Genomic DNA, 26,630 nt, shown 5'->3' on the forward strand with positions numbered 1-26,630 from the left:
TGCCATACCTAGCCAATACCCCTAGAAGCTGGAAATCACTGAAGTGGACACCGCAGTTCCAGCGATCTGCACTTACTTCCAGGTTCCATGCTCAGCAGCTGGCCTGAATCATTCTGAATACAGGAGGTTGGCTGCTCATCATGGGTACACAGCATTTTCTGTTTGGACAATTTGGAGAGTGTGACGCCACCACTGCACCTCTCCACCTAGTCCACTCAAAAAATGCTTAGCATTCATTCAGAAAATGCAAAGCATTCTCTGTATGGTGCTCTTGCTGAGTGGCCGACCTCATGTTTGTAGAATGCATTGGGCCAGCCAGTCAGCAAAGAACCTTTTTTTCCTTGGCGATGAGCATATGCAAATATGCGGTCTCTGAGAGGCTGTGCTTTGGCATTGAGTAGCTGTATATTTGCATACCCAATGAAATCAAAAGATGTGCCAAAAGGGCGCACCCTGCACGCTCCTGGCATGTGCCAAACAGAAAGGTCCCAGTCGCTACTTGCAGTCAGGAGCTTTCTGATCATGTGACAGCCGTGATAGCCAATCACGGCGGTTACATGACCCTAAACCCCACCCTGCCTCCCGGCTTCACAAACCCCTTAAAGGGCCAAGAGGTGCCAGCGCCAAGGGGTTAAGCAAGTGGAGATCATATGAGTAGCGGTGTTTACAGTAAATACCAGCTTCCAGGGGCATTGCCAAGGTATGGTACCAATGTATCATACATACTAGGAGTACAACTGGGGGAATCAATGGTGGAGAAGGATCTGGGGGTTCTGGTAGATCACAAGCTTAATAATGGCATGCCATGCCAAGCTGCAGTTTCTAAAGTGAGCAAAATCCTCTCTTGTATTAAAAGAGATATAGACTCCAGAGAGAGAGATATCATATTACCCCTGTACAAATCATTAGTAAGACCTCATGTGGAATATGCAGTTCAGTTTTGGGCACCAATTCACAAAAAGAACATTGGGGAACTGGAGAAAGTACAGAGAAGGGCAACCAAACTGATAAGAGGCATGGAGGAGCTCAGCTATGAGGAAAGATTAGAGGAACTGAATTTATTCTCTCTTGAGAAGAGAAGATTAAGGGGGGATATGATCAACATGTATAAATACATCAGTGGTTCATATAGTGAACTCGGTGTAGAGCTATTCACCCTGAGGTCATCACAGAGGACAAGGAGGACACTCTTTACGTCTGGAGGAAAAGAAACTTAATCTCCAAACATGGAAAGGTTTCTTCACAGAGAGAGCTGTGAAAATGTGGAATAGACTCCCTCAAGAGTTGGTTCTGGCCAGCTCAGTGGATCGCTTTAAAAAAAGGCCTGGATTCTTTCTTAGATACACAGAATATAACTGGATACTAACATTTATAGGTAAAGTTGATTCAGGGAATATCCGATTGCCTCTCGGGGGATCAGGAAGGATTTATTTTCCCAGTAGGAGCAAATTGGATCATGCTTTGCTGGGGTTTTTTTTACCTTCTTCTGGATCAACTGTGGGTATAGGATTATAACTTTTTTTTTCTATGGTTGAACTGGATGGACTTTTGTCTTTTTTCAGCCAGACTAACTATGTAACTATGTATAAAATATACCAGACCTGGAATTCTTCTTTAAACATGACATGCAGCCTCTTGAAATCCACTCTGCAGGTACCTTCATAACAAAATGATGTTTTAATGAAAAGAGAGTTGAATTAATTGGTATCTTTTATATCTGTTGAGATCATTTTTATGCAAGGGCTATGGTACTCCGCATGTAAGTACTCTGAAACATCTCTTCTGACTTTTGGAACATTCTGGGCTGTCCATATTTATACCTTGTATGCTCACTGACATGTCGTTTTACTGTAACATGGAAAGTAAAATAAAGCAGTTAAGCAATACACTTTGGTCCATATAGGTAAATAGGATATCATCCTGAGATGTTGAAAGGGCAGAGGAGTAAAATCATTTTCATGGCAAGGTTTCCGTGCTTCCATATGACAATACACTCTGCTGAGCTGACAGCTCCTATGCAGCAGGGGCTTAGAACGTTTCCATGGTTTCTTGCTGCTGTTTCAATGATTGCGGCATGTCCATCTGTTACTGTAGCAGTGAAATAGAATTACCTTCTTGTCCTCAGAGTCAGACGGGGAGATTATCAACCCTTTCAGCTCTGGAGAGGTCAATCACATCTTGGAAATACCAAAGCAATTAAAATAAAATATATTTACTATAGTGGTATCCAAGTGTAAATTCAATCTATGGAACATAAGTGATATAAGGTACGACAGTGAGATGAACTTTATAAAGAGCTTTCATTACCTAATTAGTTTGCATTCAAAGTATCTGTTATGACCTTCTGAAAATATTCACATTTTGCTAGATGACATAGGGGTCAGTTTCCCTTGAAAGATTTGTTACTATAGTGTGCTGGTGTTCCCAGTCCCCCAGTGGCTTCTTAGATTTCATGGATTCTAGTAATAATGATGTGTTTATATTAAATATTCCATTTCCAAAGCTTGTCATACACCAGAGGAATATTGTAACAACGTTCCTATGGAAATTCACTCATCGGATCATTCAATTTTCCACCATTGAGTTAAATAATTTCATTCTAAAGCCCTTACAATTTCATCCAGTCCTGCTACTTGAATGGAATCCCAGGCATACTAATCATGAATATTACAATATCTACTACTTTTGCTAAACCAAAAACACAAGTTAGAATTTCATTTGTTCAAGAAACACTTTTCATCCATCCTTTAAAATTTCTAGCTACGTTCAAAAACAAACAACGATTTGACCCCAGAAACTGAAAATTTGAACAAATGTTCCTAAAACTTTTTGAATACAATTCTACTGGTGTATAGCCAGCTGAAGTCCCTGTCATCAGAGTGGGCTAAACTAAAAAACAGTATGGTTCTAACGCTCCAGAGGTGAGTCCTGTTGCTGGTTGGGATGTAAAGCTCATGAGCTCAGCATTGACTACAAGATTACAGCACCCGACTGCAAGCAGAAGCAGCAGACTGCAAAGCTAAAATAGTAAATGATGATGAGAATTGGCTTCATTATGGTTCTCCACCCATAAAAGAACCCCTCCTCCCCAATTTATTTTGCCCATGTGGGGCTTAAAGTGATTGCAAACTTAGTTTTTTTTTAAATAACAAACATGCCATACTTGCCTGTTCTGTAGTTTTGCACAGAGCAGCCCTGATCTTCTTTTGGGGTCCCTCACTGGTGCTCTTGTCATCCCCTCCTTGCCAAGTACCCCATAGCAAGCCACTTGTTATGGGGGCACTTGTGTAGGCTCTATCCCAAGCCAAACTGTGTGTGTCCATAGATAATGAAAAATTATTTTACCTTTACAACCACTTTAATCATAATCAATGATGAAGTGATATTAAAGGCAATAAAAAAAAAATGTTATACTTACCTGCTCTGTACAGCTTGCTATAGGAGCACACTGCTCCTGAGCTGCTGCTATGCGTGTCCATTCACTCACAAAGCCTTGGCTCAGCCCCACCCCCTCTCTCTCTTCATTGGCTGTGATTGAGTCAATGAGGAGGGAGCGCCTTGGAAAGCCGAGGCTCATTACTAGATTGTGGTGGTTGGCTCAGGTAAGTACTGGGGGGCTGGGGGGATCGCTGCACACAGAAAGCATGAAGATAAAAAACCTTGAGCCTTTACAACCACTTTAATCCCCACATGGGCAAAATGCATCTTTGCTTCTTTGGGTAGAGAACAGAGCTGAAGCCAATTCTCATCATCTTTTACTACTTTAGCTTTACAGTCGGCTGATCCTTTGTGTGACCGGGTGCCATTTTCTAGTAGCCTGTCATCAGAGTATTGTTCTTTTGTCAAGTACTTTATATAAACAGGCAGAAAGTTCAACTAAAGGCAGGTATACTAAACTATGCTCCAGCGCCTGCAAGGCCCTCGCCAGTGCCAGCATCTTTTCTCAGGTGCTGGTGTACATTCTACAGAAGATGGTGAACAGGCAGGTAGTGATTTGTATTGCTGAAGAGACATTGAATATTTCTTCTGCAATAAATGGCCTGCCTGTTTGCATATTTTTAGCTATTAATTCAGCTTTATGGGTCATGGCAGGGTGGTGTAGCTGAGGTAGCCACTAGGGATGACTGTAGTGATTTTGCCTTAAAATGATTTAGTTGCTTAAGTGAAATGTACTTCTTTTGTCCTTACAGCAAATATGCTTTTTTATTATTTAGGGTAGTTTAGCTTATTTCATTAAGGCTCCATTCGCATGGAGTGATTTGTACCATGTACCATGCAGGGCTGCCTTTTACTGGCAGGTGCTGCATGCATCCCTTTGCCAGTGTCCCATTTTAGTTTACTGGGACATGCAGCTGCAAAGACACAATTATTGTGTCCTTATATGACATGAAAAAGCTGGCCCTATGCGGGTCATGAAGCTAAACGCCTTATGTGAACAGGGCCTTTTTTTTGTATTTTTTGTATTTATATTCTTTGTATTTTTTTTACTGTATTGTTTATTTCATTATTATTTGTACACTGTCATTTAAAATGTTTTTGTTTTTTTAACATTTTTTTCACTGTCTGTATGGTTTCTATGGAAAAACAAAAAAACAAACAAACAAAAACAATAATGTGGATAATGGAGGGAGTTTTTTGGCACAAGAACAGGTATGGAATAATTGAAAGGAGCTTTGATAAGCCTTGGCAGCTACTTAAAGCCTATTATTCCCTCCATTGTAAACTACTTTTAAGCAACCTTGTCAGTCTTTAAATAATTCTTAAATGGCAGTTCACTGCAATAGAAGAGATTGTATACTCACCTCTCTTGTGGCCCTTGTCTCCTACCTTTGCTCCATCCCAACATTGCAGCCTCTGTTAGACTCTTCACTTTCAGGAGTGTTTGATATCACTATTCCCCCACTATGTGTGTAGTTTCTTCCTGCGAGCCTTGAATAATTGCTGTGTTGGGGTCAAAAAAGTGAAATATTAATAAAGTATGAACTGTATAGTGTTTTGCTGTCATCTAATAAAATCATATTACCAGCATAAACAGTTGTCTGAATGCCCTTGTTCAGATACACTGCTATCCATGTCCATGTCTCTAGCTTATGATTGAGGATTGGGGCATATATGACACAAAACACACGTGCATGAGATCATGACTTACTGCACAGTTCTATCTTAAAGGACACTAAACTCTGGTTTTAAAAAAATCTTTTGAAGCATGTAATCTTAGCTTAAAAAAGAACCTTCTATTGCTCTCAGCCTCCACCAAATCTCCAAATTCCTTTTTTCTGTTGCTGTGATCTGACTTCCTGTTAGAGGATGGCTTTGTTCGTTCACCATGATCCCACTGTATGTAGGATTGTTGCCACCCTCTCTTGCTCATTCATAAAATACAAAGCTTGCTGTGATTGGCTGAGCAGTGCTCAGCCCAACTAAGTTTTATTCCAGGAGCGGGATAGAAAGTCCCCATACCACTGTTGGAACACAGTGCTACATACAGTTCATGCATTGCAACATCTGCTGCATGTTGGTGAAGGAAATAGCTCATGGTCCAAACAAACTATTTAAAGTTCACTGGAACGTAGAGTTAAGCTGGCCATAGACGGTTCGAATCTTGGCTGGTTCAGCAGGAGCAGGCCAAAATCCAAACCATCTATGGCAGGCTGAAGGTACTCAAGTTGACTGATTGATCAACTTGGGTACAACCAGCTTGTTGGATTCTACATGCAATTATTGCTAGCCCCCCCCAATTCCTGCCAGTAGAACAATGGCTCTGCAGGAGGGATTCCCCCATCAACACTGATTGCGTTGTTGGGAGAGTGGAGCCAGCCTTTTAGATTGTGCATGCAATTATTGCTAGGCCCCCCCAATTCCTGCCAGTAGAACAATGGCTCTGAAGGAGGGATTCCTCCATCAACACTGACTGTGTAGATGGGAGAGTCAAACCAGCCTGTTGGATTCTGTATGCAATTATTGCTAGGCCCCTGCCAGTAGAACAATTCCTGCCAGTAGAACAATGGCTCTGCAGGAGGGATTCCTCCATCAACACTGACTGTGTTGATGGGAGAGTGGAGCCAGCCTGTTGGAGTCTACATGCAATTATTGCTAGTGGCTCAATTCCCCCCAACCTGCTAGGAGAATACAATGGCTCCATGGGAGGGATTCCCCCATCAACACTGACTGTGGTTGCAGGAAAGAGAATCGCTCCATCCACTTTTCAATTTCAGACTTTAAGGTCTCTGTACTCTACTTTTTTCTTTGTGTGGAATTGGATTAGGGAATATGTTCTTCAAGAAATATTACATTATTTGATTCTGATAAAAATGAGACTTTACTGATACAAACTTTTAATAATTATGAATCTCCCTGTGGGTATTAATACTTCTTAGAATGGAACAGCCTAACGTTTGCAGACCGACATTACCTCTATTGTTGTGTGTATTGATTTCAACTTATAGTCAAGACAGATCAATGAATGTAGAGAATGTCATTATTTTTCTTCCCACACTGAAAGGCCTCATATATGTCAACATATTAATCAGTGTAAGACGTCACAACATTTCTAAAGATTTTTTAGAAAATGTTCTTTATATTAAGGTAATAAAACCAAGGCTATTCATAGTTTGCAATATCAACTGGTGCCTGCTAAATGACAATGCCGGGGAAACAGCTATCATTAAATGGTTTTTACAGTAGAGTATTTGAAGTAAGAAAATCATTATTATGAACATATAATGTAATGAAAATATAATATCAGACTTGGCTGTCTGGTAACAATGTCATGAACAGTATTTAGCAGTGGGCTTGTTTAGCTCTTTATTGATCTGTGGACACAAATTGGTACAGTTGTTAACTTCTCTGCTTCACAAAGTTTGATTCTGAAGAAAGCGTTCAATATATAAAGTTACATTTTTGCAATGTCCATAAGGATGTTTATGGTTCTTTGCTAACAACTGAAGGGGCAATGGAAGGATATCTAAAGCTAATAACAAAAATTAAACATATTGCAGCTTACCATTCTTTAGGTGTGGTGACCGCATTTCATTTTTTCAGGCTTTTTCCTCCTTTATTTTTAACTGGTGATCCTGCCAGTAACACATTTCCTGTGCTAGGGTGACAACACTCACTCACTGTACTGTATCTAGGGAGGAGAAGCTTTGTCACCCAAGGAAAGGAAGTGTGTTAGAACTATAGAACACCTCCAACTGTCCTCCTCTTTATAACAAGGGGTGTTATGTAGTCCACAGAGAAACCTAGAAACAATGCAAATGAAAACAATCAAAAGAGATACAGAGCATTTTTATGATGCACTCATCAAACAAAATGCTTTCAATGGTGTATTTACTGGACCAAAAAAAAAAAAAGAGAAAATGGGTATTCACTATTAGGCACATATATACACTTTATAGATGACAAATAGTCTTTTATTATCTTCTTATGATTCAAATAAATGCATTTATTCTTTTTTTCAGTACAGACAAGACTTTCTCTTGGTAGTATTGTCTTGAAAAACATTTTTTAATTTCTTTGCAATCTATAGACAAAATAAAAAATTAATTTTTTTGCTTTTGCTAGTTTTAAAACACATGGGGTTCAAAAACGTGCCTAACCATTTGTCCAGCAAATCTGCATGTACATCCATTCTGTGCATAGTAGGCAAAAACTAATGTTCTTTAGCTCCAGTTCACACCAATGGCACTTGTCATGCGACTTGCAAGTTCGAAGTCGCATCCCTTATCTTTCAATGGCCCCATTTTAATCGCTGCTACAATATAGCCTTCCACATTAGCAAATAGCTGTAACCAATGGTTGAGGACTTGGGTAGGTTTAAGTTTAGATTTACATGTGCACCTAAACCCACCGCTCAATGCAGATCACTTTTCAGAGGCAATGGACAGGCAGTGAAGAAGCAATGTGAGCCTCCTCACTGCCTGTTTTAACCCAATTTGTGCAGAATGAATGCTTTATAACTACATGCATTGCATGCGGCTGCAGGGCATTTGCGGGGCATTCGCTTGAATGGGTTATGTTCAGCTGGCTTGCTGCTCAATGAGCATATGTTGGATAATTTTTTTCATGGGCACGAAGCGAAGCACATAAACACCGATCACTGTCAGTGCAGTTTAAGGGTAGTTGATGATGGGGGTGAAAAAAACTCAGCTCAACCCTGTGTTTTTAATGCCCCCAACCACTAGTCTGAACAAGGTCTTATGGTTTGGTTAACAATTAAGGATAGATTACAGGCCATGGTGATCTTTTTTTTTAACCACTTTGCATCTGGGGCGATTTTTGTTATTTTTCACACACGGGAAAAATTTGCATTTACCCCCAAACATTATATATTTTCTGAAAGCAGAGGTCCTAGAGAATGAAATAGAAGCCCTTGCAATTTTCCATGTGTTCTATTTGAGCAGCTGTTTATCAAATGCATATTTTCAGGGCAAAATACATTCAAATTAGTTTTAGTAAACACAATATAATACCCATTTTTTTGTAAACTATTACAGATGTGGTTGCAACGAGTAAATGGATATTAAATATGTCAAGACTCAAAATTGTTTGCACCCGTGAAATAGCAAACACTATCATACCTAAAATACCTAACATTTTTCAAATGCAACACTTTAACCACTTCTTGCCAGCCGCACACATATATTTGGCCTCTCGTGGGTGGGCTTCAACGTCGAGGGACTGCATATATGCATCCCTAAGAAAACACTTTACCGTGCTGAGAGCACGCTCCCTGTGTGTTCCCAACACAGTAATCGGCGGGTAGAAAGTGGCGGGCGGGCGGAAAGATCCTGATGCACACTTGCGATTGGGAGCTTTCTGAATATGTGACTTCTGTGACAGTCAATCACAGCGGTCCCATGATGGGAATGTCTGCCTCCGTCTCACGACATTTAGAACCTGTTAAGAGGCTGGGAGGCAGCAGGAAGGTGTTAAAAGCCTTTGCAGGTTATCAGCTTTGGGTTAACTAAGAATTATGACACTAGAATGATTGCTCTCACTCCAACTTATATGGTAATGTCTCACGCGTGATGCCATCACTATTTACATACACATGAGGGACCCATGTATGGGACTGTTTCCATTTGCATGAATGCACATTGTGCATACAACACAAGTTGTATTCTAGTGCTTTTATATGTTTTTTTTAAATTTTTTAAAATTATTTTTATTTATTTTATGTAAAATTACCCCCCTAGGAGCCTCTTGTATGTTGTCCACGTGCTTCCCTAGCAGCTAGGCACAGTGTACTTCTCCAGCCAAATACACTCGCACACTTCAGCTCATTGTCTTCAATGACCAGTCTAGGGGATGTTTTGTTTATGGGGTTTTTTGTAGAACTGGGGATAGGGATGGAAAATTGTAATAGGATACTCCAAAATCAGAACTATTCACAATGAGGACATCTAGCTGGTCTCTTAGTTAAGCACCGTAGAAGTCTTGACTGGCAATAGATAGCAGACTTCGCTTTGTCACATATAGGAGCAAGTGATTTAGGAGTGAGCAAAGTCCCTTTAGCGATAGTAGTAGTTACAGGGCTGAGCTCCTCAACTAAGAAGCCTGTTACGACAGACTGCTACAGCTCAAAGGTAATGTATCTAGGTAAAGTCCTTTGCAGTAGTAGCACTTGGACAGTACTCTTTGGAACACTAGCCAGTGTTCCCTTTTTCTAGACCCACATTGACTATCAAGCACCAGGGGAGGTAGCAACCACACAGTCCCCATATTCTTCAATGTCTTTACTCACAAGGCTCACAAACAGAATAGTTGCCTCCTTCTAATAGTCCAGACGAAACCTTCTAGTGATACCAGACAGAGCTTTGGCAGACAGCTCCCCTCAGTCAGCTTACGGAAGAACCGGGTCGCTCTCTCTGGCTTCAGGTGAGTTAGTAGAGGACTAAAAATGTCCGGTGCTTATCTGTTCCTGTCCTAATTTATGACGATAGCTTTGGAATGTGCGCACATTGGAAGAGACTCACGCTGACACACAAGTTCAGTCTATGAATACTTCTAGTTTATTATAATGAGAAAGTGAGCTTATATATGCAAAATGATGCAAGAGTCATGTGACAACAGCATAAGCATTATATTAGTCTTTGATTGGTCATTTCCACACGAAAACAATCTCCATCATGGTATAGGTGTGATCTTCTTCCAGGCCTTATCTTTTAGGAAAACATTCTTTTGTCTTCCAAATCACATGGTGGGAGGGGGGCAGTGTGTGTGAGCAGACATTTCTTAAGCAAGGATTTCTTATAGTACCACAAAGCCCAGCAGGCAGAAAATATTCACACAACATATGTATTAAAGTATAAAAGTAAATATTTATAAAACTTATAGAAATAGCGTATATATATATATATATATATATATATATATATATATATATATATATTCAATAGGACACGAAATAGGCATTTTACCAAATCCATCACACAGGTCCTCAGGTCGACCCACCTGAGACCACATGACAGCAGTTGCCAGGCGAGTCAGCCTACCTCCCGCCTGGCTGGTGCAATCCACTCCTGGGAAAGACCCTGAACCCATGTGTTCCTAGAACATAAATACTACTCCCAATGTGCAATGGGACTGCCATCTCTTGCAATTGGCCAGGGTTGTATCCATACTCACGTTGCTCATTTGCTTAGTTCTCTCCCAGATTCTGGAAGGCTCTCATAGCTTTCAGGAGGCTAGCAGAACTCAGACAAAATCCAACAGCACCAGAGCATCATGAGCACACCTAGCTAATTAATCACAGCACTCTGTTAAGCAAAATACCACACTAAGTTTACCTGACAGCCTCTCTGTTAAGCAGAGAAACACAGCTATGCTTAATCTAACTATACACATCCTAGCAGCTGACTAGGAGGGTGCTACATTATTAAACTTAACTTAATACACGTTTTAATTTTGTTTAGCTTTATTGCTATCACAAGATGGCTAACAAGCCCCCTAATTGATAGCTTGGGCAAATGATAGGTTCTATTTATGGAGACATCACACATCTAGTAAACCTCCAATGTCTTCCTTGCCTCCCACTGCAGCTAATCAAGTACAAATCATGCTTGATTAACTGCTTCTTTGGTTACAATAGTCGAGGATTGACATCTCTGAAACTGTAAATGTTGAGATCCTTGTCGCTTATGCATTCGTTAGTCACAAAGGAGACTGAGGAATGGATGTTCCTTGATCTCCTCAGGAACTAACTATTCTGGCAGTTTACTGTAGTTTTTGGCTCCCCAGAGGAGAAAGCCCAGGAACCACTGTGGACTGCAGCCGCAGAGGGGTCGGGGGATCAGCTCTTTTCACTTCAATAAAGGTGATTGGGTAGCCAATCACTGGCCGACACAAAAATGACAGAAAGCTCATGGCTGCAACCGCAGGACATTTTAAAATGACTTATGGACGTGAAGTGATTAGATGCTTCACTTGTTTATAAAAGCCCCAATTGAGAGCTAAAACCAATGCACTTGTTTTTCTCTTGTGTATTTTTTGACCAATAAACCATACAGGTATATCCATTTTATGTGTGCTGCTCAGAGTGCCATTTGATGCGGTCAGCTTACAACAATTACTTTGTTGTGGACAATACAATTTATAACAGTGGAACAAAAAGCTTTGCAGATATAATCAAAATGTCAAGTACAATACATTTTTTTTTGCAGGACGAAACGATGAACTGCAAAAATAAAATAGAATGAAGTTATAGTGCTAAGGAAGGATTTGGGAAACTTTAGTGAGAAACGTAAAGTACAAGATGTCAAAGATCAAAGCAGGTAGAACAGAAAATCTCTTCTATGTATCTTCCATTTACTGATTACTGGTACTGGCTCTGATGATATGACTTTTCCCTGTAATCAGGTAACTCCCCACTAAATATAAGCCCATGCAGTAGAAAATAATAATTCAATGCTCTAGCTATCCATATTTTCTTAAAGTGGAGTTCCAGGCGAATTACAAAAAAATAAAAGTCAGCAGCTACAATAACTGTAGCTGCTGACTTTTAGAATACAGACACTTACCTGTCCCTCGGTCCAGTAGTGTCCTCACCATGGCTGGTTTCACCGACCGTCTTCTCTCCCCGGCACCGGCATCTTCAGTGTTGGCACCTGGTTGTGAGAGCTTGCGGTACGAGTAGCACTGCGCTTTCTGAATGGTCCCATAGTCTTCTGGGACCTGTCACGTGTCCCAGAAGACTACAGGGAGGGAGGACAATTCTCACTTTCGATTGCTTCAAGCGATTGCACCAGCAGTGGGAGCAAGTACCTGTCAAATTTGGGCACCCGCTCCCCCCTGCTCCAATCCTGCCAATCCTTAATGGGGAGCGGGGGACAAAGCCTTAAAGTGGAACTTCCCTTTTTGGGTGGAGCTCTGCTTTAAGTCAAATGAAGAAACATAGCTATTGATACCCAGTGCAATCTCAGGAACACTGCACATTACAGGAGGGCACTCTTCTCTAAGCTCACAGTCCAGGACACTGCTGAGAATGGGGAATGGCAATTATCTAGGATCCTATGAGAGTTGTCTCAGTCCAAGCTACCTCTGGCACTTTCATCCCAAAAAGCATGCAGTCACCTGGAATCAATTAAGGATCATTACTCACAAGTCCCCAAGACAGCTGCCACCTTCCAGCTTCATCCAGGCACAATCCAGTGAGTGAGACAGTCCTTCTCTAGACCAGATCCCTTTGGTGAAGTCCTGCAATCAGTTCCATATCACTTCCAGGTCCCAGCTCTGCCACCACTGGGACGTCACAGTACAGCAAAACAGTCCACAGGCAGCCTCAGGGTCAACAGCCCCCTGAGGCTTGGATTTCTCCTTCTTGGGGAAAAACAATCTTTCCAGGGTTTCAGACTATTTTTCAGCTTCCTAGCCATCATCTCAGCACACCTCCCCAGAGATTGGATAGGCCATAATCAATATGTAGGCTTGTTATTTGATTTCTCCCTCCTTAAGCTCTAGAATCTTCCTCTAGAGGCAGGGGGAAGCAATCAAACCCGCAGCTTGTGAAACCATGAACAGAGCAGACCAAACAATCAATCAGTGCCCTCTTGATTAGAGAAGGAACCAATAGCTAAATTTATCTAGCATCCTGTGTTAGGAGGGCACTACACCCTGAATTTGTTTTGACAGTTTTTTAAGACAAGGCAGGGTATAGTCTCTAGCTACAGTTCACTGCTCACCGGCCAGTGTCAGTTGTGAATAATGCTTCAACTCATTCTTCTGCACTCCTGCTGTCATGGCTCACAATGGTATAACTGGTGTAGTGACCATTAGTGAGAAGCAATCACACAAGCAATTGAAGATAGTTTTTTAGGACCACTCACTAAGCCTCCATTCACACCAATGCAATTTGTCATGCGATTTGACAGTTCAAATTTGCATGACCAGTCGCACCCTATTTATGCCTATACAACTGTTCAAATCGGTGTGATTCTGACTTGCACTGATATTGGAAAAGGTTCCTGCATTATTTTTGGCTATTTCATCTGCAACTTTCATTGACATCTGTGCATGAAGCAGCACGATTTCAAAGCTGCATTTGGTGTGAACCAGGGCTAATAAAAGTTTAGCAGACAATAAAATAGACCATCACTTCTTAAAATCACTCGCCTAGATCACATGATTTTCTACAAAAGGCTGATCCACTATGACTGCTGGTTCAGTATACCAAAAGTGGTACTAGATACTAGAATGCCCACTTACCACCACTAAAGCTAAGCAGCGATGGCCCATTATTGGGGACAGAACATTGACGAATTCTCTCAGTCTGCTAAAACAGCTTGCCAAGGACTCTTCTATCCTTTTGCTCTTTTCCATTGTTTTAGCTGTTCTTATTATTGCCTGCAACTCCATTGTATAAGAATTAGCACAGAATAACATTAACACTGCTTATTTAAAACATAAAATGTATGCATTATAGATTTATGCATATATTACAGTAATTATTTTGCATATATTTTATCTGTGCAGTCTGATAATTTGGGGATAGGTATACCTACATAATTTTCTTTCTTGACTTACATATTTAAGATGCATTGTACTGCTCTGGCAGGGGTTCAGAAGGCATCAAGCAGCAGAATAGAACACGTGTCATTGACCCTCTGAGATGCAAAGTGATTTTAATTATACAGCAGTCAATAGGACTGCATTCAGCAACTGACAGCGTAAATTAGATTTTATGTTAATTTAACAAAGCTTTTTATTCAACTGTTGACTAGCATAAGAACAGGTGTGGTAAATTAGGTTTCATATTTACATGGCATTATTATTTCAAACTGATGTGCTTCCTGGTGTCAGAGCCGGAGTGAGAGATCCGTTATTAATATCTTACATAAGTAAACAGTCATTTAGAAAAATTCTTGCTGCACAAAATGTATGCTGATGCTGGTTTTCAATACATACCTTAATTAACCCTCCACAGGGTTTTTTTTTCATGCCGATATATCCACAAGTCATGTTAGATTATGTTCTAATGAGGCTGAAGTACAAAATATTAAGAGCATTTGGCATTAAAAAGACAGTAATATAACAACATGAATTCAAAGAAATAAACACTGTGAAATTTGCAGGTAAGTATGAACAGTGCAGGAATGTAGTCACTTTATTATTTATGTAGCATTACCCCCTTAGGAGTCACTGAGTTTTGAGTCCCACTAAAGTTCTGCACAGCCAGGCAACATGCACTTTCTTCCACACTTTGAACATTGGAGACAGTAAACAGTCCTTGAGTTTTTGATTTTATTAAGGGGTATAGAACTTGAATGGGGTTGAGGGGTGTATGGGATGCCCAAGGAAACTGCAAACTTGAGGACAAACTCCTTAGCAACTATGTACAGATGTAGACAAAAATAGTCTCTCCTTTAAGAGCATTCCAGCTCTCTGGTGTATCACCTTATACCTCAGATGAATCCTCCTCTCCACCCAGCTGCAATGAGGGTATTCCCTGGGCAAGGGGGCCCAGAAACTGTCAATTTAGCACAGCAGCCCCAGATGAGATTCTAGTTGGGTTTTCCAACTGACTGCACTCTCCCCTTATGCAGCCCAGGAGGTGTAAGAGTACTCATACTGTCCTTCCTGGTAGCTTAATGGGTTGGTGGCTGCCTTCAGGCATTTTGGGCTGGCTCCTTCCCTGCTGCTCAGGATTGTCCTCCCTTGGAGATGGTGGTACAGTGGAGATCCTCTTCTCCAGCACCTGCCTGTAGGTATGCCCCTTTCATGGGCCCCCTCCCAAGCTCCACACTCCATCTTCCACCAAACACTGACCTGACTCTGCACAGGCTCTGCCACTTTTGAGGGTTGCCCTGAACATTATTCCCAGTCTCCTGCCAGGGGATTGGCTAGTGTCCCTCAAACATGTAAATGTGGGCCTCCTCCCCTCCTCCACCCCTCTTCAAGAAAGTTCTCTAAGTTTCTGGAAGAGTGAGAGGGCTCCAGAAGCCCTGGCCTGTTAGAGCCTCTCTGTCCTGAGGTGAACTCCTGCCTCACTCACAGGCTGACTCATCCCAGGCTGCTACTCAGCCTCTGCCTAAAAGAAAAGAAAAACAAACAAACAACTATCTGGCTAACCTAGAGGGAGTTACATTTATGAACAGGACTACAGAATAAAAAAAAAATATATTTTTTTTGTAGTTGTGTGAACATACTATATAGTAATGTATATGAAATATAGGTAATTTTTTGAGGCAGCAGATGGAGCTATGGGCTCCTTCTCACATGATTTCCAGACTTTCCTTTATTCCTCTTTTGCAAAAAAAATCAAACAAAAAACCAAAGAAGCAAAAAAATGTTGTTTCCTGTGTTCAATAGCTCAAGTTGAAATTTACATATACAATTGATTGAGTCAAAGCAGTGACTTATGCCATTCCCTCAGGTTGTCTACAGATGGCTTACTACAACAGTCAGTCTTTTGCTGATCTATCTCTTTACTACTTATTTTAAATAATGCTCTTTGATTGTTTTGTCATGGGTGTACCCTGTATTAATGCTGAACTCCACCTTTACTTCTTTTTCCACACTTGTAGCAAGTCCTCTCCTGTGTTGAAACTGATTATTTTCAATTCCCTCCAAACTGGCATATCCATAGTATAACCAACTTTAGCCTGCCTTCATTTCCTGTCTGAATTACTTCAATTATCATTAATCACATCTTCTCTTGATGTGTACTGTTGTTGGCTCACCCCTCACAGCCATTAGCTGTCTCTGTCAGCAATCATTTTTGTACTTCATCCTGAACATTACATGAAAGAAAAGATCCCTGGAATCCCATTAGACATGCATGCTCCCTCCCTGCTGGCCACTGGGTGATGCAAACTTTAGCTGTGTAATCTGATGATCAGTTGCTTGATTACACTCTAGTACAGGGGTCTCCAAACTTTCTAAACAAAGGGTCAGATTACTGTCCTTCAGACTTTATGGGGGCCGAACTGTGGCCATTGGAAGCAGGATGTCTGCCCCATTGTTGATGTCATTGAGTGGGAAGAATAACACCCAATTGTAGGTGTCACTGGGAGGAACTGTGCCCCATTGTTGGTGTCATTGGGAGGAAATGTGCCCCATCATTGGTATCACAGCAGGAATTGTGCCCCTTCATTAGTGTCAGTGGGGGAATTATGCCCCATTGTTGGTGATTATGAAATATTGCCCCCAAGGGCTGGCTAAAAGCAAGCAAAGGGCCACATCCAGACTCCAGGGCCACAGTTTGGAGACCACTGTTCTAGTAAATTGCTTGCTACACTCTAAAGCTGGCCATACAAATATAGCTTTCTTTTTTTCAGCCTGCAGGCTGAATGGAAGAAATCTAGCAGATTCTGCCATCCACCCTGATAGCACAGATGGACCACCTGCTATTATATTCTGACAAGAATACCTGAACAGTACCTGAATTTGATTGGATGAAGATACTGTTCATCTGACAATTTTCCACCTGCTGCTTTGACAAAGGCCAGTTGAAAAATTTACTTTTGTCAATCCAACAGGGCCACCCATGGAGTAAATTTCAGCTGATATAGTATAGCATGAATCAACTGATATTTAGTATGTGTGTATGGCCAGATGAAGTCTGCAGCAAACTGTTAGTTATCATGCACATGGGACGTTTTTACAGCGGCTGTTTTTAGCTTTTGACATTTTTTTCTACAGCCAATAAACCCCCCAGCATGTTATCCTATGTATCCATGCACACATAGACTGTAATCAACGTTTTCTGGAAGGGACGTTTTTTGGCTGGGACGTTTTTTGGCTGGAAAAAAACCCAGGACTAGTAGGTTTCTAGAGGAGTTTTTTTAGCTGTAATAATGCTCTAACGCTGAAAAACGCGGTAAAACACTGCAAACCGGAGTTTTTTGGACTTTTTTTTTACCTCCCCATTTTTTTTTTTTGGTAAAAAAAAAACGTTAAAAAAAGTGGAAAAAAGCCACTAAACGCTAATGCAAAAACGCTAAAAAAAGCTGAAAAACGCACGTTTTAGCGTGACTTTACACAGCTAACGTTACCAGCGTTATCAAAATGTCCAGTGTGCATTAACAGCAAGGAGGAGCATGCACATCTAAAGGAATTTTGGGGATGCGTTCTTTTATATAATGCTTGGGAAGCAGCTGGCTTTTAAAAGGCGCTCTGAGGCAGGGTGTTGTGACATTTACAGGAGCCTGCTGTCTCCTCCCACTGCACTTGTAGAAGGAACCCCTTGGGAAGGAAGGTATTGTAAATACATATAATAATTTCCACATTGTATTTCAATTATTTCTAGCCTACTCCTATTTATCTGAATGATTTTGAAGTCTGTAAACTTACTTTGTGAAGATCCCCACACATTTACTTCCTTGAGCTCTGTAACACGTATTCACTATGCCCTGTAAGTCGGCACATCTGTGTCACACATCTGTCTTCTGGTCTACAAAGGTGCTGGCTGAAGGAGTTTCAGGAGGCGAAGTCAGTACAGGAATCACTGCTTTCAGGAAGCAAGGTACCATAGAATACAGTGGTACCTTGATTTACAAATTTAATGCGGTCTCCGGGATGTTTCGTATTGCGAAAAATTAGTAAAACGAAACGTGTTTTCCCATAGAAATGCATTAAAAAACACCTCCACACTCAACGCCATGTGCTACCCACAGACTCCAGCATGCACTGGGGCGGCTCTATAAACCTCCCAGGCGCAAGGCATCCTGGGGAAACATGCTTTGTATTACGAAAAAAATTTGTAAAGCGAGGCATTATTGTCAATGGATTTTCATTCGTAAACCGAAAATTACGTTAACCGAGGTGTTTGTAAACCGAGGTACGCCTGTATATAGTACTTAGAAATTGAAAGTAAGCAGCAGAGAGGAATCTGCAATTTATTCAGGGAATTCAGGAAGTTGTGGCAAGAGATGGCCAGCAGACAGGCAGAACTCACAACATGAAAGGAGATTTTTCAAGTAATCTTATACTGGATTGTTAAAAATCAGGCTATGTTGTGTACAGCCCTTTCTTCCATCCTCCTATGTACCAATTTACAGTATATTGAATGCCAAAGCACTTTTTACATTTTTGATAGAATAGGGAATAGTTAAAACTCCTAACAGATTTTTTTTGTTTGCCATGTGTGCCATTGGGGATATTTCCTGTGATGTAGACATAGCAAGAAATAAGATAAAATCATTACAAATTAAGGGAAAATTGCTCTTCAAAAGGTTGTCACTGCAACAAAACACCCCATTGGAAGAGATTACCTCTATTTCTTTTGTTGGGGGCAATGCAAAATACATTCCTCATTTTCTGTCCCAGTGGTAGTGGTTGCTAGCTTGGGTTCAGTCCAAACTTGGGTTCGGCCCAACCAGGAAGGCAGCTGTCATTCCTGGGCCAGTCATCTGCAACCAGGACATTCCCCTATCCAAAGATTCAAATACACAAAGGGGTGGGGATGCTTGTGACATCATTGACCTAATTGATCCAGGGAATATCTGATTGATCCAGGGAATATCCGATTGATCTAAGGAATATCTGATTGCCTCTCGGGGGATTAGGAAGGAATCTTTTCCCTGTAGGAGAAAATTGGATCATGCTTTGCTGAGTTTTTTTGCCTTCCTCTGGATCAACTGTGGGTATAGGATTATAACTTTTTTTTTTTTTAATGGTTGAACTGGATGGACTTTTGTCTTCTTACAGCCAGACTAACTATGTAACTATGTAATATGCCTATATGGCCTTATTAGGTCAGGGACATTAGCCTAACATGGACACGTTGCTCTATTAGGTCAATGATGTCACAAGGATCCCCACTCCTTTGTGTATGTGCAGCTGTGGAGTGGGGAATCCCCCGCCCACAGCCTATTGGCCTGGCAATGACAGCTGACTTCCAGATTTGACTGAGCATGTGTTCGGATTGAACCTGGAGCCAAGCCCAAGTTCACCCCTAGTAGTCATCTCCCCAATGGGGATACAGAAACAGCATCTACAGAGGTTTTAACTCTCTCATCACGCTATAAAAAACAAGAAATCTCGGTTAAAAAACCATTTAAGCCCTATTTCAACATACAATGTTTCCAGAACTTTGTGTGCGCCACTCTTTACCAATGACTTTGAGGAATCTCCAACATTCATAACTCCAAATGAGACTTTAAACCAGAAAAACTAAGGCATTTCACTTGATTTACTTTAAGACACCACCTACTATTTCTTCCAATTATATCTCACCAGAAACTCATTCTCATTAAAGCCTAACTCCAGCCAAAACTTTTTTTTTTATTCGATAGCATGAGCTAAGCCTAGTACACACTAGAAGAAAATCGGACGACCAATTGTCCAATTTTCCATGAAAGTGTATATCATAGTGTAGTTAGAAGAGTATTGACTTGTACGAAAATTCTAGGCTGACAAAGGCAAATGTAGGTAAACATAGCTACGTACTAGCGTAGTAGATGAATCGGGTAATTCTATGCTTCTGGTCATGCGCGTTTTTTTCTATTAACTTATTTCCATACAATTACTGTACACATTAAACGAAAATTGGACGTTGTATTTATTACGATAAAAATTTTCTACCTCCTTTGTCGTCCGATTTTCCTATTGTCTGTATTGGCCATAAGAGTCAGAACTTTTGTAAAGGTTTTTTTTTAGGGAGGTTTCAGAAGACACCAAGGCAAGAAATGAGAAGGTGTGGAAACAACACTAAGTAACAAGAGATGTTCTAACTCTTCTGCCATGTACAAAACTAAAAAGGCTGATCTAAAATTGGGTATGTACTTATGTACAGATAATAAAGTGAGCCACTTGCCCTCCTGAGGATTTACCCCCCTTCCTGACCAGGCCATTTTTTGCGTTACGGCACTGTGTTGCTTTAACTGACAATTGTGCAGTCATGCAATGCTGCACCCAAATTAAATTTACATCCATTTTTTCCCACCAACTGAGCTTTTTTTTGGTGGTATTTGATCGCCTGTGCGCTTTTTTGCGCTATGAGCAAAAAAAGACAGACAATTTTGAGAAAAAAAACAAAATTTTGGACTTTTTGCTATTAAACATGTCCAGTAAAAAAATTTTTAAAAATCAAATTTCGTCATAAATTTAGGCCAAAATGTATTCTGCGACATGTCTTTGCTGAAAAAAAATCACAATACGTGTAAATTAATTGGTTTACATGAAAGTTATAGCATTTACAAATGTCAGTATAGATACTGGGATTTTTTTTTTCTACTAGTAATGGCGGCGATCAGTGACTTTTAGCGGGACTGCGGCGGACAGTCTGACACTGGGGGGAACTAACTTTGTGTCACTGACATCCCTAGTGACACCAATACAGTGATCAGTGCTAAAAGAAAGCACTGACACTGTACTAATGGCACTGGGCAGGAAGGGGTTAATATGAGGCGCGATCAAAGGGTTAACTATGTGCAGGAAGTGTTTTACTAGGGGGCGGGGGGGGGGTGTGCTTTACTGTGCACAACCATCCTGAGCAGTGTGCCTTAGACAGGGAGGTAGATTATAAACAAAACAGTCTTCCTCCCCGTCAGTGATTGTCGGTAATCACCGGGAGCTGGCTGGTAATTACAGGCCAGGACCTGTGATTGACATACGTTGCAGCAAATGGCGGCACTGGTAGGGCGCGCACACAACTCGCACGCGCTCACTACCCAGAAATGCGAAATCACGTATGTATACGTGATTTTGCGAACAGGTGCCACCCTGTAGCAGTATTTATGCTATAGGGCAGTCCTTAAGCGATTAAGCAATGTAAGCAACAACGCAAAGATGATGTGCTTAGTACACATGAATATGTTCAAAATCAAAATGAAAGGAAAGCCATGGGAAATCAATGAGAGATCTGCCATTGCATGGTTTCATTGTTCCTGCAAGCTATATTAATTTGCAGAGATGTGTTTTAGGTTACATGCACATACAGAGCTAACCAAAAGGTGTTAGATAATACCGCATTGAAAGAAACCCATATGTAATACATGCTGGCAGGTGTCAATGTGCATCAAAGGACCTGAATATTATTTGAACCATTTTCCTACTTCAAAGTGTGCTGTAACTTCATCATGAACTAAGATTTCAACATTTCTGAAATCATTGCCATCCGACTGCTGTGATGTACTGACCTTATCACAACATGCAGTGCAATGCAGATTAGGTGTGTACACATGCGTGCGTGCATCCTTATATTTGTACACATGAGCAATGTTCTTGATGTTGACTCAATCCCTCATTACTAAGCTCTAGTCTTGTTTGCAATACAAATAAGTGTTGGAGCAGTGTATCTGCATCTCAGATATAATAAAGAATATAATGATGGTTTTGAAGACATTTTGTTTTAATATTTTAAAGCAATGTTCAATCCAAAAGCAAACATTTTTTATATTGTAGTTTACCAATTCTTAGGAGTGATAACTGCATTAGTTTCCGTTTTTAGACTTTCTGTTTTTATCTAGTAATGCAGCCCTACAAGTCTGTTGTTTCTCAACAGAAACGCTCTCTTTCAGTTACAGGGATGAGAAAGATCATTCAAAACACTGACAGGGGTGATTAAAATGATCAGCTTTTATTTATGTAAAACCTTTAACCCAAAGGCAAAAAAACAGTTTGCTGTAACTGATTATAAAGTATTATCTAGTATTTCTAAAGGAGTGGTGGCACTCTAATACAGGAGGTGAGTTACTGACTGGATCACCAGGTGAAAATGAAGGAAACAAATCAAAAAAAGGAAACTAATACAGCCACTAATGATTGGTAAAAGCTGCAATATATTATATTTTTGGTTTTGAGTTTAATACAACTTTAAGTGTATGACGTCATGAGCACTGGCACATAGAGCCATTCATTACTATGGGAAGCTGTACACTGCAGCTGTTTCTCCGAGGAACACCATTGTATGGCACTGCTCTGACTCAATTACTTGTGTGTGTAAATTTCACCTTAAGCTTTTGAGTAGAGATGAGCGAAGAAATGAAAAATTCGATTCGACTGATTCGGCGAATTCGTGGACAATATTCGATTCGAGTCGAATAAATTCGCTGTGAATTTAACTTAAAAAAGGGTGTTTCTAGGCTTCAGAGAGACTTAATATTAGTGCAGAACACTGTACCTTTAATTTAAATGCCCTTGGAGTCTGCTGGGGAAGAGAAATAATACTGTCTGTCAGTATGACATGCAGATGAGTGCCGTCGATCTTAGAATCACTGCACACTTCACTCCTTTGGCCAGTCACGGGGCCAAAACCAGTGTTTGGAGCCACAGTGTGGCGGTGGAGGCAGCAGCAATGGGAGGCCATACAGCAACCTATGACAAAATGGAAACCAGCAGGAGCGTGAGGAGACCTGAAAGTGGCACATGGCAGAGTGGGAGCAATGGGAGGCGGTACAGGGACCCAGGTCACACTATGGGCCCAGCAGCAGCGTGACCAGGCGGTACGGGGGCCCATGGCCGATATGGGGCTTGGTGGCACCTATGGAAGGCCTGTAATCTGCCAGCAACCTATGACAAAATGGACAACCGCAGGAGTGTGAGGAGATTTCAAAGTGGCACATGGCAGAGTGGAAGCAATGGGAGGCCGTACAGGGACCCAGGTCACACTGTGGGACCAGCATCAGCGTGAACAGGCGGTACGGGGGCCCATGGCCGATTTGACCTCATTCATCCCATAGTCCTGCCGACTCACGAATAGCGTGGCCTCCTCAAAGGGCCTGAGCAAGCGCAGGTGTCACACATGAGCTGCCAATGGCTGACATCTAAGTTACACAGGGAGTACCTTTATCCGCTTTTAACATCAGGAAATCTGTGATGGCCTTTAGCTGTTCGTAAAGGCGGTCTAACATATGTAGGGTTGAATTCCACCTTGTTGCAACGTCACAGCATGAGGAGTCGGTACGGGGGCCCATGGCAGATTACATGTCTGGCAGCAGCTATGTGAGGCCCGTAATCTGCCTGCACCCTATGTCAAAAAATTTAACACACCAGCAGTGTGAAGAGACCTGAAAGTGGCACATGGCAGCAGAGTGTGGCGATGGAGACAGCAGCAATGGGAGGCCGTACAGGGACCCATGAGAGACTCTAGACTTGGCAGCAGCATGAGGAGGCGGTATATAGGGGCCCATGGCAGATTAGGGGCCTGGCAGCAGCTATGTGAGGCCCGTAATCTGCCTGCACCCTATGTCAAAAAATTAAACACACCAGCAGTGTGAAGAGACCTGAAAGTGGCACATGGCAGCAGAGTGTGGCGATGGAGACAGCAGCAATGGGAGGCCGTACAGGGACCCATGAGAGACTCTGGACTTGGCAGCAGCATGAGGAGGCGGTATATAGGGGCCCATGGCAGATTAGGGGCCTGGCAGCAGCTATGTGAGGCCCGTAATCTGCCTGCACCCTATGTCAAAAAATTTAACACACCAGCAGTGTGAAGAGACCTGAAAGTGGCACATGGCAGCAGAGTGTGGCGATGGAGACAGCAGCAATGGGAGGCCGTACAGGGACCCATGAGAGACTCTAGACTTGGCAGCAGCATGAGGAGGCGGTATATAGGGGCCCATGGCAGATTAGGGGCCTGGCAGCAGCTATGTGAGGCCCGTAATCTGCCTGCACCCTATGTCAAAAAATTAAACACACCAGCAGTGTGAAGAGACCTGAAAGTGGCACATGGCAGCAGAGTGTGGCGATGGAGACAGCAGCAATGGGAGGCCGTACAGGGACCCATGAGAGACTCTAGACTTGGCAGCAGCATGAGGAGGCGGTATATAGGGGCCCATGGCAGATTAGGGGCCTGGCAGCAGCTATGTGAGGCCCGTAATCTGCCTGCACCCTATGTCAAAAAATTTAACACACCAGCAGTGTGAAGAGACCTGAAAGTGGCACATGGCAGCAGAGTGTGGCGATGGAGACAGCAGCAATGGGAGGCCGTACAGGGACCCATGAGAGACTCTAGACTTGGCAGCAGCATGAGGAGGCGGTATATAGGGGCCCATGGCAGATTAGGGGCCTGGCAGCAGCTATGTGAGGCCCGTAATCTGCCTGCACCCTATGTCAAAAAATTTAACACACCAGCAGTGTGAAGAGACCTGAAAGTGGCACATGGCAGCAGAGTGTGGCGATGGAGACAGCAGCAATGGGAGGCCGTACAGGGACCCATGAGAGACTCTAGACTTGGCAGCAGCATGAGGAGGCGGTATATAGGGGCCCATGGCAGATTAGGGGCCTGGCAGCAGCTATGTGAGGCCCGTTATCTTGCAGCACCCTATTTTAAAAAAATTAAACACACCAGCAGTGTGAAGAGACCTGAAAGTGGCACATGGCAGCAGAGTGTGGCGATGGAGACAGCAGCAATGGGAGGCCGTACAGGGACCCATGAGAGACTCTAGACTTGGCAGCAGCATGAGGAGGCGGTATATAGGGGCCCATGGCAGATTAGGGGCCTGGCAGCAGCTATGTGAGGCCCGTTATCTTGCAGCACCCTATTTTAAAAAAATTAAACACACCAGCAGTGTGAAGAGACCTGAAAGTGGCACATGGCAGCAGAGTGTGGCGATGGAGACAGCAGCAATGGGAGGCCGTACAGGGACCCATGAGAGACTCTAGACTTGGCAGCAGCATGAGGAGGCGGTATATAGGGGCCCATGGCAGATTAGGGGCCTGGCAGCAGCTATGTGAGGCCCGTAATCTGCCAGCACCCTATGTCAAAAAATTCAACACAACTAAAGTGTGAAGAGACCTGAAAGTGGCACATGGCAGCAGAGTGTGGCGATGGAGACAGCAGCAATGGGAGGCCGTACAGGGACCCATGAGAGACTCTGGACCTAGCAGCAGCATGAGGAGGCGGTATATAGGGGCCCATGGCAGATAAGGGGCCTGGCAGCAGCTATAGGAGGCCCGTTATCTTGCAGCACCCTATTTTAAAAAAATTAAACACAACAGCAGTGTGAGGAGACCTGAAAGTGGCACATGGCAGCAGAGTGTGGCGATGGAGACAGCAGCAATGGGAGGCCGTACAGGGACCCATGAGAGACTCTGGACCTGGCAGCAGCAGGAGGAGGTGGTATATAGGGGCCTATGGCAGATTAGGGGCCTGGCAGCAGCTATAGGAGGCCCGTAATCTGCCAGCACCCTATGTCAAAAAATTCAACACACCAGCAGTGTGAGGAGACCTGAAAGTGGCACATGTTTGAGGCATGATTCATGGCGGATTTAGTCAGTTGTGTCAGGAACTGGTGGTTTGAAATCCAGACTAATCCACGCCTGATTCATTTTCACAAACGTGAGTCTCTCCACACTTTGGGTGGACAGTCGTGTCCTCCGCGGAGTTACAATACCTCCTGCCGCACTAAACACGCGCTCCGATGCCACGCTACTGGCCGGGCATGACAGCCTTTCAAGGGCAAATTCAGCTAGTTGGGGCCAAAGGTCAAGTTTCGTTGCCCAGTAGTCAAGGGGATTGTCTACCTCGGTTGGCAGGGTGCTGTCCAAGTAGGCCCAAGCCTGTTGTTTGAGCTCCTGCTCCAGGTCCACCTGATGCTGCTGCTGCTGCTGCTGCGGCTGGTTAGTAGTTTCCTCACTGCGCTGGTGAAGAAAGCTACTCATCATCGACTGCAGACTGAGGCAGCCGCTGCTGGTGGAGCTGCCACTGCTCCTACCACCCCACCCCTCCCCTGCTGCCATGCCAGCGGAACGCGAGCGCACAGGGCCCACAGTGTCTGAGGATGGACGTTGGCGCACAAAGGCAGAGACCAACTGACTACATAGGTGGTTTTTATAGTACGTAATTTTGGCCTCCCTCTCAGCAGGTGTGAAAAAGGCCACCATTTTGGACCGGTAGCGAGGGTCCAACAAGGTGGACAGCCAAAAGTCATCCCTCTGTCTGATGGTTATTATTCGGCTGTCGCTACGCAAGCAACCGAGCATGCTATGGGCCATTTGTGCCAAGGAATGCGAGGGACTCCCTGCCTCCATCTCCACAGCATACTGCCACGGTGCGTCTGGGTCCTCTGTCTCCTCCTCCTCCTCCTCTACCAGATGCTCCTGCTCCTCCACTCCTGTCCGCTGAGTGGAAAAACCACCCATTTCACTCAATAATTCCTGAGCACAAATGTCCTCCTCTACCTCCTCCTCTTCTTCCTGTCCTGCCCCCACAGGGGTCATGTGGCGTTGAGATCTGTGCGCCACGTCTA

This window comes from Staurois parvus, unplaced genomic scaffold (assembly GCF_062004578.1).
Source record: "Staurois parvus isolate SC_StPar_1 unplaced genomic scaffold, SC_StPar_1.0 ptg000054l, whole genome shotgun sequence".
Lineage (NCBI taxonomy): Eukaryota > Metazoa > Chordata > Amphibia > Anura > Ranidae > Staurois > Staurois parvus.